At 39.9% G+C, this 18,210-nt stretch overlaps 1 protein-coding gene across 2 annotated transcripts in view; it reads right to left on the reverse strand.

The window, feature by feature from the left end:
* FBXO11 (F-box protein 11) overlaps window positions 1-18,210 on the reverse strand; it is a 100,978-nt gene that overhangs the window by 59,426 nt on the left and 23,342 nt on the right. The window lies entirely within an intron of this gene.

Consider the following 18,210-nt stretch of genomic DNA (forward strand, 5'->3'; position numbering starts at 1 on the left):
ACATCTTGAATAAAGTCCACATTTCTCAGCTTCTCTTATTACTGAGTTGGCCATACACGGCCAATGGGCTACACGTGTCCTGCATGACTTCTGAGATATGTTTTAAAAGAAAGGAAGAAGACCCATCTTCACCCTTTCTGCTTCCTGGTATAAAGAAAGTTGGAGACTGAACACATAGTTTGAACCACAAAAGCTGTGTTTAAGGATTGTAGACTAATAAATAAAACAGGGGCCTAGGTCCCTAATGTCATAGTGGAGCCTTCATACCAACTCTAGATGCTTACCTTTAGACTTTCATCACAACAGAGAGGAATAAACTTCTATCTTGTTAAACAACTGTTGTTTTGGGTTTGCTGTCACTCTGGCAGATCTAATTTTAATTAATAGTCATACAAAGTAAAAACATTCTCTACATTTGTGTAAAAATCTTAAACAAATTTAAGACATTAATTAGTGGAACAACATGGGATATTATTAGAGTCAACAGAATGTGTTCAAATACCAGCCCCAATACTTAGTTACATGATTGTGGGCAGACACTCAGCCTCATTGAGCCTCAGTTTCCATATGGGTAAAATGGCAGAAAAATATTTACTTCTGAGAACCTCCCTTTTACTTGTGAGGATTAAATATGATAAAGGGGGAAAGAAGGAAGCAAAGGGAAAACAAATAATCAGCAAAGATACTTTTAAAAATATTAGCTGGGGCCAAGTACAGTGGCTCATGCCTATAATCCTAGCACCTTGGTAGGCTGAGGCAGGAAGAATCACTTGCGGCTGGGAGTTCAAAACCAATCTGGGCAACATAGCAAGATCTCCATCTCTAAAAAAAAAAAAAATTGGCTGGGCATGGTGGCACACAACAGTAGTAGCTACTTGAGAAGCTGAAGCAGGAGGAACACCTGAGCTCAGGAGTTTGAGGCTGCAGTGTGCCACTGCACTCCAGCATGGACAATAGTCAGATCCCTTCTGTTTAAAAAAAAAAAAAAGGTGGGAAAAGGAAATAAAAATGATTTAAAGCCCAAAAATAATGTACAAAGCAGGTAATTCAACTATATTCTATCTCATCTTTTATAACATATAACATCTACAAAACGAGGGTGTTGTATTACATGGTATCTAAAGGTTCTTCCAGCACTAAAAAACGGTATCTCAAAATTATGTGTTCTGTTACACATAGCTACACTAGCAAGTTTTCTTTTCTTTTTGAGACAGAGTCTCACTCTGTCGCCAGGCTGGAGTACACTGGCGTGATCTAAGCTCACTGCAAACTCCGCCTCCTGGGTTCAAGCGATTCTCCTGCCTCAGCGTCCTGAGTAGCTGGGATTACAGGCGCCTGCCACCATGCCCGGCTAATTTTTGTATTTTTAGTAGAGACAGGGTTTCACCATGTTGGCCAGGATGGTCTCTATCTCCTGACCTCATGATCCGTCCACCTCAGCCTCCCAAAGTGCTGGGATTACAGGCGTGAGCCACCGCACCCGGCCTACGCTAGCAAGTTTTCTTACAACCTTTCAGCTCCATATCACTTTGAGAAAAAATACCCACCCTCCAAACATACTTTGATAACAGCCAGGATTCTCCATGAGGCTTGATCATCTTCAGAATACTTTTAAGTATGTAACACTGTTCTGACTCTGCAAAATGTTTTGTGTTCTCTGGCATTTTTTATATGTACTCAAAAAACAGAGCTGCAATATCTAAGAATTAAGGCCCTCTGATGATACTCACAACTTACAAATAAGCTACCTGAAACCTAAAAATCTAATTGCTCTCAGGTTCCAGATTTTGTCTAATACGCTTTCCTTTAATTAACTGCTTTAATTAATTTCATTATTCTCTCTTCTTTTATTGGTACAGTGTAGTATCAGTCAGATAGGCTAGTTTAAGCTGCAGTAACAAATCTCCAAAATCTCCTGTCTAGCTTAAAACAATGAAGATTTATTTGCTCTTCACTTTACATGTTTATCATGAGTTGGTGAAGAGCTCTGCTCCATAGGGGTCATCCTCCACTGGAACTCAGCTTATGGAGCAGCTACTCTTTGAAACACTATTAGTTGCAGCAACAGAAAGAAAAGAGAGTTCTGGAAGTTCTCATACTGGCAATTAAATGATTGGCCTGGAAGTGACACACTAACTTCCATTCACAACTCTTTGGTCAGAATTGTTCACACGGCCCAATGACAAAGGGCTCAGGAAGTGACAGATGGAGGAGAGCCAAAAATAATTACTAAGCAGTATAAATGATTACTCCAAGTCCCAGTTTAATGACACATATGAAAAAGGTTAAATAAATGTTTTTAGTGATATAGATTTGAGAAACTATTAATTCTAATGGTCATTTGATCACTTAAGATCAGGACCTTAAGCTTCACTGAATTCACAAACATAAACTTCCAGATTCCAGGGGAATCTAAATCAAATGCCTGGAGTAAGTCAATAAAGAACTGACACACATTATCTGCATGTTGTTATCTATGTAGACATGGATACATACATACATACATAGTCTCCTAAAGACATAGCACATTTCCAGGGAAATAGAGATGACAATGCCAGCCCAAATTTGAGGCTTAAAAAAAACCCATTAATTCATCCCATGTTAGTTTCTCATGCCCAAAAATTAAAAACAGCAATTCTTTTTGTAAGTCTCTGAATATGGGCTAAATAGTTAGCAAGGGTCATATATTTAAATGCCTAAAGATCACAGGTAAAGAAAGTGAGTGAAGTAAGACATTAAGAAATATCAGAGGATGCAGAGAACTGAAGAACTTATGGCCCACACAATCCTTACCCAGTGCAAATTCCTGGACAACTATTGCCATGTTAGAATTCAAGCCAGTGTTACTGGATGGTCTGAAATGTACAAAGAAGCTGGGAATCAGCTATTCAGGAGGCTGAGGCAGGATAATCACTTGAACCCGGGAAGTGGAGGTTGCAGTGAGCGGAGATTGCACCACTGCACTACAGCCTGGGGGATAGAGCGAGACTCTGCCTCCAAAAAAAAGAAGATGGGAATCAAGACTATATGAAATCTCTGGAAGCTTTCATGTTCTTCTCATTATTCCTGGGTACCCTGAAATTTCACAATATGCCACAGTGTGGGCCTCTTACCATTCATTGTCATGAATGCTTGGTGGGCCCTTCCAACTGCAAATTCATGTACTTTATTTTTGAGAAATTTTCCTGAAATATTTGTTTGAATTACTTCTCAATTTTGTATTTCTGGAACTCCTAATATTTGAGAGTTGGACCTCCCAGACTGACAGCTCTCTAACTGCCCACATTTCACATTTTTGTTTTAAAATTCCAGTTCCCCAACCATTGTTGTCATTGCCCCGTAGGCTCATAAACAAAGTGGCCATGGTGGCAGGAATGGAGGTTATACCTGGGCTTAGCAACAGGAACTTCTACTTGCCAAGGCTGATTTGGCTATGGCTGCTATTGAGTGTCCAATCTGGTAGCAACAGAGGCCAATACTTAGCCCCCAATATAGTACCATTTCCTGGGGTGATTAGCCAGGTACCTAGTGGCAGGTGTATTACACTGGACCATTTCCATCATGAAAAAGGCAGCATTTGTTCTCACTGGCATAGACACTTCACAGCAAATGAAAGGCAGCAATGGGCCCATGTTCATGGAATTTACTGGTTTTACCATGTTCCCTAGCATCCTGAAGCAGTCGGCTTCACAGAACAAGTGACCTTTTGAAGATTCAGTTACAACGTTAGCTAGGTGGCAACACATTGTAGGGTTGAGGCAAAGTTCTACAGAAGACTGTGTGTTCTGAATCAGTGTCCAATATACAGTGTTGTTTCTTCCATAGCCAGAATTCACAGGTCCAGGAAACAAACAGTGGATATAGGAGTGACACCACTTATTACCCATAGTAACTCGCTAACGAAATTTCTGCTTCTTGTCTCTGTGAGCTTATGCTCTGCTGGCCTAGAAGTTTTAGTTCTAGGTTTTATCAAGAGACACAACAATGATTTCACTGGAAGTTAAGACTGCCACCTGGCCACTTTGGACTCCTTATGCCTTTGAATCAACAGGCAAAGAAGGGTGTTACTGGGCTGGCTGGAGTGACTGATCTTGACAACCAAGGGGTAACTGAACTGCTACTCTACAATGAAGGAAAGGAAAAGTTATGTCTGAAATACAGGAGATATCCTAGGGCAACTCTCTTAGTATTACCATGCCCTGTAATCAAATGCAATGGAAAACTACAACAACCCAATTCAGGTGGGACTAGTAATGGCCCAGACCCATCAGGAACGAAGGTTTGGGTTACCCCACCAGGTAAAGATCCATGGCCAGCTGAAGTACATGCTGAAGGCAGAGAGAGTACAGAATGGGTACTGGAAGAAGGTAGTTATAAATACCACACAGTATGTAAGTTATAGGATTTCAAGAAGAGCAAACCCAAGTGTTTTGCTTCCTTTTTTGGGGCAAGGGTTAGTGCACTTTTGGTCATAAACAGGATAGTTATGACATATTAGGTGAAAGTATGACCTGGCTCGTTGTTTTTTAGTAGAGACGGGGGCTTCACCATGCTGGCCACGCTAGTCTCAAACTCCTGACCTTAAGTGATCCACTCACCTCGGTCTCCCAAAGTGCTGGGATTACAGGAGTGAGCCACCGTGCCTGGCCAAGATTAAAATTTAAATTAGTGAACTCTGAGTAAGCTGACTGCCTCCCATGTGAGTGGGCCTCATCCAGTCAGTGGAAGATCTGAATAAAACACAAAGATAGGCCTCTCCAAGCAAGAAGGAATTCTCCAGGCAACTGCCTTTGGTGTTCATCTGTACCATCAGCTCTCCTGAGTCTCTCTCTCTCTCTCTACGTATACATCCTATTGAGTTCTGCTTCTCTGGAGAACCTTAATACATGTGGATTTTTATATTAGTGTTATTGCCACTTACCATCTCATTCTGCTTATGTTTTCTGCTCTGTACTACGCATAAATCTAAAGAGTTGTTTCTGATTGCTACATAAATAGTCTCTGTGTGTGGGCTGAATTGTGCCTGTTAAAATGATATTATGTCCTAACCCCTGATACCTGTCAACGTGGCCATATTTGGAAATAGGGTCTTTGAAAATGCAAGTTAAGGTGGGGTCTTTAGGGTGGGGTCTAATTCAATAGGACTAGTGTCCTTATAAAAACAGGTAAGTGCCAATGTGAAGACAAACACAGAGGGAGAATGCTATGTGACAAAAGAGGCAGAGACTGAAGTGATGCAGCTGCAAACCAAGGAATACCAAGGATTAACAGCCACCACCATAATCTACAAATAGGCAAGGAAAGATTTTACCCAGATTCTCAAGCATGGTGCTGCTGCTACCTTGATCTTAGACAGAAGTGTGAGAGAATAAACTTCTGTTGTTTCGAGCTCCCAGTGTGTGGCAGTTTGATACGACAGCACTAGAAAAGTTAGTACAATGAGCACTCACAAATTTTACTTATCTACATTCAGACTGATACATGGAACACACAGGCTGTCTCTAACTTCCTGCCACTAGAAATAATATGGCAATGAATACCCATGTACATTATCCCTTTATGAAACTCTTACAAATACTCTGAGATGTCTACAAATGAAATTACTGGATCATAGGACATGCACATACTTACTACTAGTTGAGCTCCAGAATGGCCGCAGAGTCTATACTCACTACTAACAACTGGCATTATCCTCCGCAGGGTAAGTTTCAGAAAGTCCACAAATGCTTTGATACTCCTCTCCCTTGATGATGTGAAGCTGTATTCCTCTCCCCTTAAGTACTGGTTGAGTGTAGTGACTTGCTTCTAATGAATGGGAAGTGGTGATAGTATGCAATTTGGGAGAGCAGGTGATAAGACACAGTAGCTACCTGCTTGCTCTCTTACATTACTTGCTCTGGACAAAGCCACGTGCCCCATCACCAGAAGCAGCCTTATGAATCCATTCAAGCAGCCCTGTGGACAGGCCCAGGCAACAGAAAATTGAGACCTTCTGCAAACAAAGAGAAGAAACTGAGGCCTCTTGCCAACAGCTACATGAATGAGACATCCTGAAAGTACATATTCAAGCCTTCAAATGACTATAGCCCTGGTCAACTGTTTGACTGCAACCTAATGAGACTTTGAGAAATATTTTAAATTTGGGGGTAATCTGTCATGAAAGATAACTAAATGCATTCAGTTTTCTGGTTTTTCTTCCCCTTAAACTAACAGGTATAAAATGAGATCTCATCTTAATTTACATTTTTTTCTGACAGCTAATGATTTGAGCATGTCTTCATAGGTTTATGAGCTTTGAGGTTCATCCATAAACCGCCTATTTAGAACCTTTGTGTATTTTTATATTAGGGTGGCTATCTTTTTCCTTTTGACTTCCAGGAGTTCCTTGAATCCTGTAGACGTTAAATCCCTTGTCAGATTTCACATTTTGAAAACATCTTCTCCCATTCTATCATGATGTCCCTTCAATGCACAGAACTCTTTAATTCTGATACAAACAACTTCATTCCACTTTTTGACACAAGCAATGTGCTTTCAAAGTTCTGTAAAGTCTTTTCCCACTACTGGGGAAAATGGGATAATCTGTCAACATTTCTATACCTTCCACATGTCATATATATTTTGATGTTTTTAATTTACAAGAGCTCATTTTCGTTCTTTGATGCTCCTTATTTATAACGTGAAGGTCTGACTTCACAAATAATTGTAGCTTCTTTTATCCCTCTGAAACTTAGTTTCTTTCACGTTTTCTTCTTCCTGTACCATTTCTGCTGCTTCCAAGTTACTTCCATTTTTCTACTCCGGCTTCCATCTTTCCTGTTATAAGTTTACCTCAATTGCCTGGTAATCTCCAGCTGTCCATACATACGTTAGAGTTAAGGCACAAAATGCTGTTTAGAAATTCTGTGCGAGGTTTTAACTGGTAGGATTTAGTGTAGAGCTCCTGTTCTCAAAGTGTAGTCTGGGAATTCCTGGTAGTCATCAAGGGATGACTTTTGGGAAGTATCACAGTCAAAACTATTTTCAGTTATTATTATTTGTGTGTGTGTGTGAGACGGAGTTTTGTTCTTGCTGCACAGGCTGGAGTGCAATGGTGCAATCTCAGCTCACTGCAACCTCTGCCTCCCAGGTTCAAGCGATTCTCTGCCTCAGCCTCCCCAGCAGCTGGGACTACAGGCGTGCCCCACCCTGCCTGGCTAATTTTTGTATTTTTAGTAGAGATGGGGTTTCACCATGTTGGCCAGGCTGGTCTACAACTCCTGACCTCAGGTGATCCGCCTAACTCAGCATCCCAAAGTGCTGGGATTACAGGCTTGAGCCACTGTGCCTGGCCTTATTTTCATTATTAACAGACATTAAGACATTATATTTTTTTTGTCCACTTTCTTACAAGTACATAGTAGAGTTTTTCAGAGGCTACATACGTGACATGGGATATCACGACAGCCCAAATGCAGAAGCAGATATTAAAAGTTCCTGTTAAGCTGGACATTAGATTCACAAATACGTAAAACTATTCCACTCTAAATTTTTGTTCTGGAAAAGTTATTTTCCACAAAAATTACGCCATGTAATACATTTAATGGATTACGGTTGCTTTTAAAGGGATATTTAACATTTTTATTTGTTTAATACAGTAAATATTGATAGCTATAACCCACATTTAAAAAAATCTACCGGGGCACAGGGCTCCACAAGCAGTTAAAAGGGTCTTGTTTAAAAAAGTTTGAGAACTACTACCGTACAGTAATAAAGCAGGAACACAGTAAGTTTCAGTGTCACTACTGGTTAGTCTATGGATTTATTTTTAGACAGGTTTTCCCATAAGGTACTCTTCTAGCCTCTTCTTGAAAGGTGTATATCTAGAAGCTAGTACTCAAGGAGGCAGAGGTTTAAAGTACTGGGATTCTCAACTTTTCATATGCAGACTTTCCATTTAATCAACATTTTAGGTTTGAAGGCCCTTCCCTTATCTTATCTGTATCTGGTATTTCTCTCTTACAATAAGCCTCAGCTTTCCGCCTTGATGGTAATGGTAAAGAGTCAAATACCTGGTTGCACAGAACACAGAAAGAAAACTGAGAAGTCTAATTGCTCTTTTTAAAGTCTTACAACCAGGGCTCCTGGGTTTTATCCTTGCCCTACACATGGCCCTCAAAGGCACTTGTGTCTCTAATTCCTTAGTCTTTTGGGGTTCTTTGCCTTATTTCTTATAGCTTCCATACCTGCCAGCTGTTTCAACTTTATTGGGTACACTAAGTTGCTACCCATTCACTCACTTTTCAGTTTCCAAACTAATTTTGTCCCTCTTACCCTTTTCTCTGTTCTAGTGGGTTTACGCCTTTTAAAAATTATGTTACTGTAACATGGTTTCAAGTAAAAAGACAGATATATATGTGTTCAACTTACCACATTTTCATCCCTTTACATTTAATCTGTGTCCCTCTGCTTTGAGTATAACTATTGTAAGGCGCAGCTGGCTTGTTTTTAAAATGTATAACTTTAAAGCCAGTTGAGCCTGGTGGCTCAGGCCTGTAATCCCAGCCCTTTGAGAGGCCGAGGTGGGTGGATCACGAGGTCAAGTGTTCGAGACCAGCCTGGCCAACATAGTGAAACTCCGTCTCTACTAAAAACACAAAAAATTAGCCGGCTATGGTGGCAGGCACCTGTAATCCCAGCTACTTGGGAGGCTGAGGCAGGAGAATCACTTGAACCTGGGAGGCGGAGGCTGCAGTGAGCCGAGATTGCGCCATTGCTATCCAGCCTGGACGAGAGTGCGAGACTCCATCTCAAAAAAATAAATAAAAATAAATAATATATATAACTTTAAAATATACATTTAATCCACTGTAATTATATTTCTGTTTTGTCATGTTACATTTATCCTGATTTTCCTTTACTTCCTATTCCCCCTTTTCCTCTCATGCTTTAACCCTCAACATACCATTTACTACCTGGGTGCAAAGGATGCCTTAAAATTTTTTTTAGGTTATTTTACAAATAATTTAAAGAGACAGTGCAAGACAACTTTTAAAATAAATTTTAATAGGAACTTAAACACAGCAAACATCTCTTTGTACTAAGATTTACACACAAATATCGTACAAAATTAAAAAAAAAAATTTTGAGACAGAGTCTTGCTTGCTCTGTTGACCAAGATGCACTGCAGTGGTGCAATCTCAGCTCACTGCAACCTCCAACTCCTGAGTTGAAGCAATTCCCGTGCCTCAGCCTCCTAAGTAGCTGGGACTACAGACATGCACCACTACACTCAGCAAATTTTTCTATTTTTAGTAGAGATGGGATTTCACCATGTTGGCCAGGCGGGTCTCGAACTCCTGACCTCAAGCGATCCACCTGCCTTGGCCTCCCAACATGCTAGGATTATAGGCATGAGCTACCGTGCCTGGCCACGTACAAAACTTAAAAAACATTGTCTCAGGACTTTTTTTTTTTTTTAAGCAAAAAGGGATGGCTCAGGTTCATGTTGTAAAATATTCCTGCTGAATGACTAACTGGATAAAAATATTATCTTTTCTTTTTGTCCTTAAAACATCTTGTGCATTTAATTCTTAAGTCTGAGAAAATTCATACAGGATATGATCATCTCAAGAATCATAGTCTGAGACTTCATTTATATGCTTGATTTATCATTATTAGCATATAGAACAGCATATAACTTTCTACAACAATGAAAATGTTCTGTATCTATGCAGTCCAATATGGTAGCCAGCCACCATGAAGTGAGAGTAATTGAAAGTTGTATTTTTCTCCTAGATAACTCCTAGAAAGTGTGATGAGGAATGGAATTTTAAATTTTATTAATTTTAATTAATTTAAATATACACAGTCACATGTGGCAAGTGGCTACCGTACTGGACAACTCAGGTCTAGAGTGCTACTTCTCTTTGCATTTATATTCTAATTCGTATGTCTCCTAAATTTTTTTATACCTTTTTGAAGTAGGATATAATATTTGAGCAATGCAGTGAGAAAACTGAAAAATGACTATCACATCTTCCATCTTCCTAGGAGAATCTATCATTTTTTTGTCTTTTTTTTTTTAGCGTAGTATAAATAATTGATAAGTAATGATAAAATTCCTAGAATAGTAAAATATTTCAATATATAGGAAAAGCAAGATTACTAAGATCCCATAATGGATGTTAGGTTTATAAAAAAGGATCTAATAGACTCATATGGTAACTGTAAGATAGAATAATTTTTTAAAATAAATTTTCTCTTTGTTCTTTGGTAGATCTCTAAGAATACAAGTCATAAAATATCTACCCTTCTAAATAGTTAGCACTGTTGAAAAATGAAAATCAAAAATGAAAATTATTCCAACTGACCTTGATGGTATACCAAGAGTTAAGCTTTCTTCATTCTCTTATTTTCATTTCTTTAGTTCTGCTGGTCTGGAAGACATCTATTTTATTTCTATTCCTTTTGTGGTTACTCAAGTTAAAAAACAAAAGCAGCAGCAGCAGCAGCAAACAAGTATAGAGTAGTACTAATCAGCGTTCTAATGGCTTTATATGTATTTCACTTAATCCTCTCCACAACAACGAGAGGGTATTATTGTCATCCCAATTTATACATAAGGAAATTCAGATGCAAGAAGTTCAAGCAACTCCTTAATGTCACACAGCTAGGAAGAAATAAGCTAGTCTTTCATTCAGGTAGTCTGGCTGCAGAGCCACAAAATAGCTATTTAGTTTTGGTAAAATACCCTGAAGTTGGTCAGTGTCTCTTTTCGTGCTACCAACTTTTTGTGAACAAAGCAAGAATAGTAGCATTCCTGACTCAATGAACTCTACTTTTTTTCCAACTTTCTTGTTATTGATCAGAGTTTTGATTCTACTTTAAAATATATATATATATATATTTGCAATCAACTCACCTGATTTATCAACATATTTTGCCAATTCTTTGTTTGCCACTGTATTCTTTTTGCAATTCCTCCTTCTCCCTAGTTTACTATTCCTGCTGAAGTACAATCTTTGGTTCTTGCATCAAGCTTCTCTAAGTGAGGAGCTCTCCATTTTGCGTTATTTCCTCACTTTGGGCCTCATTCTTGCTGACAGCTTACTGTTTAAATGAGTATAGAAGTCAAGGTCAACAGTTATATTCCTTATATATTCTGAGGAAAGAAGATCCTATTACCTACTGGAAGACATTGTTCTGGTAAATATGTTGTTAATTTAACTAATGTTTTGGTGTAGGAACTGTGGCATTTTTCATTTTGAAAAACTTTTATGTTTCATGATCTGCAATTTCACTTTTGAACATCCAAAAGATTTAAAAAACTTATCCTAGTAAGCAGTTGTTTAGATGTGTGCTAGTTCAATAGGAAAACCGAGTTCAATATGAAACCTTCAATTCTGGAAACCTTTTAATCATTATCTCATTGAATACTGTTTCTCAACTACTCTAATCTCTCCTAAAATCTCTTTTGAATATTGAACTTGTTTGAATCTATCAATCTATACTCAATTTTTTTCCCCACTTCTCTCTTACTACATTCTGGGTGAATTCCTTAACACTATTTTCCAAATCACTGTTTCACTGACCACGTTCAGTCTAGTACACATCTAATGACATCTTACTTAATATAGTTGTTATTTATTTTCTTTAAAGACAGGATCTTGCTCTGTTGTCCTGGCTGTAGTGCACAATCATGGCTCACTGCAGCCTCAACCTCCTGGACTTAAGCGATCCTCCCACCTCAGCCTCCTGAGTAGCATGGGAACACAGGTGTGCACCACCACACTCAGCAAATTTTTTTTTTATTTTTTGTAGAGAAGAGGTTTGGCTATGTTGCCCAGACTGGTGATTTTGGTTCTTTTTTTTTTTTTTTTTGAGAAGGAGTCTCGCTCTGTCGCCCAGGCTGGAGTGCAGTGGCCGGATCTCAGCTCACTGCAAGCTCCGCCTCCCGGGTTTACGCCATTCTCCTGCCTCAGCCTCCCGAGTAGCTGGGACCACAGGCGCCCACCACCTTGCCCGGCTAGTTTTTTGTATTTTTCAGTAGAGACGGGGTTTCACCTTATTAGCCAGGATGGTCTCGATCTCCTGACCTCGTGATCCGCCCGACTCGGCCTCCCAAAGTGCTGGGATTACAGGCTTGAGCCACCGCGCCCGGCCTAGATTTTGGTTCTTTTACGGCTATTATTCCTTCCTTTACCTCCCTGAGGATCTTAAACATACACTTTAAAATTGTTCTATTATTGACACTTATAGACTAAGGATTCACTTGTATGTCAATTATTCCCACTCCTACAAAAAAGAAAACATACTATAAATACTGTATAATGATTCCCCTTTTTTTCCCCACTAAGCAACAAAACTTAGGAGATATTTCTGTATCAGTACACAGAAAACATTCTCTTTTCTTTTTGATGAAAGTGTTGACTTGGTTATTTCAGGTTTAGTTTTTCTTGATATATTTTCGAATTTTTGTTTGGCAGGTTCACTAGAACTCCAAGTTGCACGGTGTGTGTATCTTTGTGTGCTTACCTCACCCTAACAATTTTTCATTTTCTACCATCTCTCACTCAAAACTCCCACCCCAGAATAAGGTTTTTTTTTTTTTGAGATGAAGTCTTGCTTTGTTGCCCAGGCTGGAATGCAGTGGTGCGATCTCGGCTCACTGCAAACTCCGACTCCCGGGTTCCAGTGATTCTCCTCCCTCAGACTCCCAAGTAGCTGGGATTACAGGCACACACCAACATACCCAGCTAATTTTTGTATTTTCAGTAGAGACGAGGTTTCACCATGCTAGTCAGGCTGGTCTCGAACTCCTGACCTCATCATCCACCCGCCTCAGCCTCCCAAAGTGCTGGGATTACAGGTGTGAGCCACGGCGCCCAGCCCAGAATGAAGTCTTATAATTGCTGCAGATGTCTCCTCCTGAAGATCCAGACCCTAAGTCACGGGCAGGTAGGCCCAGCTTTAATCCAGGAGGTTGTCACTGCTTCCTTCCAGCACTCTGGACCTGCAATTTATGTAAGCCATATCCCTAAGCAACAGTCATATATTCTTTTTCAGTTTTTTCCTGATTCGGCCCTTTAGTTTCTGGGGTAATAAAAACAGGCTGTTCATCTTCCTGCTCCAATCTGTCTACCAATATACAGTACAGTTTTGGTCTCTATCCTGCAGGTGACCTCTCAGAGGCATCTTCCTGCTTGCCAAACAGATTTTGACAAATTCATGTATTTAGTCTCTATTTAACACTTTGCCTTTTGTTCTTTTTTTTCTTTTTTTGAGACAGAGTCTCACTCTGTCACCCAGGCTGGAGTGCAGTGGCACGATCTCAGCTCACTGCAATCTCTGCCTCCAGGTTCAAGCGATCCTCCTGCCTCAGCCTTCCGAGTAGCTGGGATTACAGGAACCTGCCACCATGCCTGGTTAATTTTTGTAGTTTTGGTAGAGACGGGGTTTCACCATGTTGGCCAGGCTGGTCTCGAACTCCTGACCTCGAACTCCTCAATCCACCCGCCTTGGCCTCCTAAAGTGCTAGGATTACAGGAGTGAGCCACTGTGTCCAGCCTTTTTTTTTTTTTTAAGGAATGAAAGGTCTCAGCCGGGTGTGGTAGCTCATGCCTGTAATTCCAGCATTTTGGGAGACAGAGGCAGGCAGATCACCTGAGGTCAGGAGTTCAAGACCAGCCTGGTCAACATGGTGAAACCCTGTCCCTATTAAAAATACAGAAATTAGCCCGGCGTGGTGGGGTGCCTGTAATCCCAGCTACTTGAGAAGTTGAGGCAGGAGAATCGCTTGAACTAGGGAGGCAGACATTTCAGTGGGCTGAGATCACGCCACTGCACTCTAAGCAAAGCTCTGTCTCTCAAAAACAAAAAAACAAAAAAAATACCCTCCCTCCCAGTCCTTCTATGTATTAACTTCCTCTTCCCTTTCTCCAGGTAATGCATGTTAAGACTTCCTTGTCCATCTTTTCCAAGTTTCTGAGTGTAAAAAAACATATCAATATAAATTATGTAGCCCAGAATTTTGCCTTTTTTTTCTTTTGAGACGGAGTTTCGCTTTGTCACCCAGGCTGGAGTGCAGTGGCCGGATCTCAGCTCACTGCAAGCTCCGACTCCCGGGTTCACGCCATTCTCCTGCCTCAGCCTCCCGAGTAGCTGGGACTACAGGCACCCGCCACCTCGCCCGGCTAGTTTTTTGTATTTTTTAGTAGAGACGGGGTTTCACCATGTTAGCCAGGATGGTCTCGATCTCCTGACCTTGTGATCCGCCCGTCTCGGCCTCCCAAAGTGCTGGGATTACAGGCTTGAGCCACCGCGCCCGGCCTGCCTTTTTTTTCTTACAGCTGCTTGCTTATATGGTTTTTCCATAATTTCTTTGACTAATCCCCTACTGATGGACATCTGGATTGTTTCTCACCTTCTACTATTACAAACCATAATACAAAATAATCTGAGACACATATCATGTGGTAAGTGTGTACGTATAAGATAAATTTCAGAAAATTCAACCTGCTGGGTATTTTTTACTCTGGCAGATAATGACCAATTGCCTCCCACAGGGATTATCTCAATTTGTATTCTCAATAGCAATGTATGAGCAGCTTTTCCCCCAAAGCTCCACAACCATGCCCAACTTTTGTTTTTGCCTAATAGGGTAACTATAATCGTTATAGTTTTAATTTCTCTTACTGTAAATGAGCTACTGGCTTCATTAGCTTAAAACCCACTTATATTTAATTTTCTGTGAATTATCGATTCATATCTTTGCTCACTTTTTATGGGATTGCAAGATCTTTTTCTTATCAAGTTTCCAAGTACTTCTTATATGTATATTAGGAAGGCTACCCTTTGTTTATGATTAAAATTACCAGTAAGTTTTGCTAATTCCTAACTGTAAGTAAGTTTTGGTTGCAAATAAGTTTTACCAGTTTGAACAATTCCCTTTTCCCCCTTCCCCTAGCTACCACCATTCTACTTTGTTTCTAAGAGTTTGATTACTTTAGATATCTCATATAAGTGGGGTCATGCAATTATTTGTCTTTTTGTGACTGGCTTTCACTTAGTATAACATCCTCAAGGTTCATCTATGTTGTATCACACGACAAAATTTCCTTTTTAAAGTTTGAATAATATTTCATTGTATGTATATACATTTTCTTTATCCACTCAGAGAATGCTTTTTTGTGTGTGTGTGTGGAGACGGGGTCTCACTCTGTCACCCAGGTTGGAGTGCAGTGGTGCAACCTCCTCGGTTCACTGCAACCTCCGTCTTACAGGCTCAAGACATTCTCATACCTCAGCCTCCCCAGTTGCTGAGACCACAGGCACATGCCATCATGTCCAGCTTTTTTTTAATTTTTGGTAGAGTCGGGGTTGTGCCATGTTGCCAGGCTGATCTCAAACTCCTTGGCTCAGGCAATCCATCTAACTTGGCCTCCCAGAGTGCCCTGAGAGTACTTTTTTTAATGTAATAGAATTTATCAATTATTTCATGACTTCTGGATTGAGTCAGTATAAAAGGTCTTCTCCACACCAAAATTATAAAAAGACTACTATTTTCTTTTAGTATTTTCATGGTTTTATTTTATTAATTGATCCGTTTCGCATTTATGTGAAAAACATCCAATTTCATTTTTTCAGTTTTCCTGGCTCTTCTTCCTTCTTTACTTTTCCTTATGAACTTTGGAATCAGAATCTCCAGTGTTTTAATTTATAAAATTAAAAAACATTGTGTTGTTTCATTTGTTGAAGTTTGTTTTGCGTCTTTCACATAAACATTTCCTGCTATGAATGTATTTCCATTTCTCCTCGTATTTCTGGTAATTTCTGCTTCACCAAGGGTGCTGCTATGTTATCTGACATATTGCTATTCACAACTATTAAATTTTCATTGTGTCCTTTAAGAAATAAGTGCCTCTCTTTATTGTTTTTTAGTATGAACTCCACCTGGTATGTTAAAATCATGACACTCCTAAATTCTTTTCATTTGCATTTGTATCTTATACCTTTTCTCTATCTTTTAAAACACCAACTTTTCACAATCACTGCCTTAAGTGTGTACCTTGTATAAACCACAGAGTGGGTTTTGCCTTGAATCTAAACTAAAAAATACTTTTCTTCTAAAAGTGAGTTAAGCATATTAATATCTTTTGTTAAGAAAGGCATGTTTGGGCCGGGTGCGGTGGTTCACGCCTGTAATACCAGCACTTTGGGAGGCTGAGGTGGGCAGATCACGAAGTCAGGAGTTCAAGATCAGCCTGGCCAACATGGTGAAACCCCGTCTCTACTAAAAATACAAAAATTAGTCGGGCTTGGTGGTGGGCACCTGCAGTCCCAGCTACCTGGGAGGCTGACGCAATAGAATCACTTGAATCCGGGAGTTGGAGGTTGCAGTGAGCCAAGACTGAGCCACTGCACTCCAGCCTGGGCGACACAACGAGACTCTGTCTCAAAAAATAACAATGAAGAAAGAAAGGCATGTTTGCTCTTAGGGTTGTCGTGTTATGTATGTGGTTATATATGAACATTTTTTTTGCTAAATGATGTTTTACTTCTAATGGGTTTGCAGTTCTTTCAATATTTAGGAAGGTTTATAGCTTTGTTCTAATGCTTACCTTCATAATTTCTACCTCTTCAGACAACACCTATTAGTTCCTCAATATGAGTAATGTTAAATTAACAAGCTTCCTCTCCCACTATCTGATTTAATCAATAGTATTGAATCTAATAGCATTATCTTTAGTGTTTTAGTTTTCTTTGTTATTTTAATGTTTCTTTTAAAGTGCTGAATATGTTTATATTTCTATTACTTGATCTGTGATGTTTAAACATCTTTTTCAATACCAGTTATTACCATAGGGCAATTCCGTCTCTCAAATTTTTTTAGTTTGATCATTTCTATATCATCAAGGTATACAATATTAACATTATATTCTGTCATTACGATCGCCATATTTTAGTCTTTTTTTTTTTTTGAGACAGATTCTCACTCTATCACCCAGGCTGGAATGCAGTGGCATGCACGATCTCTCACTGCAACCATCTACCTCCCAGATTCAAGCAATTCTCGTGCCTCAGCCTCCCAAGTAGATGGGACTACAGGTGTGCACCACCATGCCCAGCTAATTTTTGTATTTTTGATAGAGACAGGGTTTCACTATGTTGGCCAGGCTGGTCTTAAACTCCTAGCCTCAAGTGATCTGCCCATCTTGGCTTCCCAAAGTGCTGGGATTACACGTGTGAGCCACCACGCCCAGCCCACATTTTAGTCTTTATGTCTATATATAAATTCACTGCTTACACACCAATCATTTCCCCACGTCTGTCAGCTGAAGTTTATACTCTAGTATTTTCCTCAAGAAGGGCTCACATAAACAATATTCTCTGAGTACTATTTGTTCCTTAAGAACAATGTGACTGGATATAAAATCTTTAGCCAGCACTTTACTTCCTTATCTCATAAATGTTGTTCGACTGGGGTTGAACGTTGTGGAGAATTCTAAGCCCGGCCAGATTTTAATGTCTTACAGAGAACTTGGAGTGGGGTAGTCAGGAAGGTTTCTGGCTGTTGAAAGGAATCTTTATGATCTTTCTGGTCAGCTTTCCCTGCCACAGATGCCCTTTCAATATGTAAATTTCATCTCAGTTAGTTTTTCTTCAATTGTGTTTTTAACCACTTGCTTTGTTGTCATGTTTTGGTTTTCTTCTATAGGGGTTTCAATTCTAAGTTTGTTGGATCTACTGTATTTTCTAAAACTTAAAAAAAAAAAATTATTTCCATTTTTTAAAATCCCTGTGTCTCTTACTATGTTTTCCTTGGGGCCAGTCTGCTTCTTGTGCTCCTTATTTCACCTGCATTTCTGTACTATTTTTTGAGATAGGGTCTCCCCTCTGTTGCCCAGGCTCACGTGCAGTGGTGCAATTTCGGCTTACTGCAACCTCCGCCTCCTGGGCTCAAGCCCTCTTCCCACCTCAGACTCCCAAGTAGCTGGGACTGCAGACGCGAGCCACTATACCTGGCTAATTATGTACTTTTTTTAGAGACAGGGTTTTGCCATGTTGTCTAGGCTGGTCTCAAACTCCTGAGCTCAAGCGATCTCCCTGTCACAGCCTCCCAAAGTGCTGGGATTATAGGTGTGAGCCCCCATGCCCAGTCTTTTGCTTTCTTCTACTTCTTTCCCAAGTTCCCTCAACTCACATTTTATCTCCTCCTGTTGCCCTGCC

Source organism: Theropithecus gelada, chromosome 13 (genome assembly GCF_003255815.1).
Source record: "Theropithecus gelada isolate Dixy chromosome 13, Tgel_1.0, whole genome shotgun sequence".
Classification (NCBI taxonomy): Eukaryota; Metazoa; Chordata; class Mammalia; order Primates; family Cercopithecidae; genus Theropithecus; species Theropithecus gelada.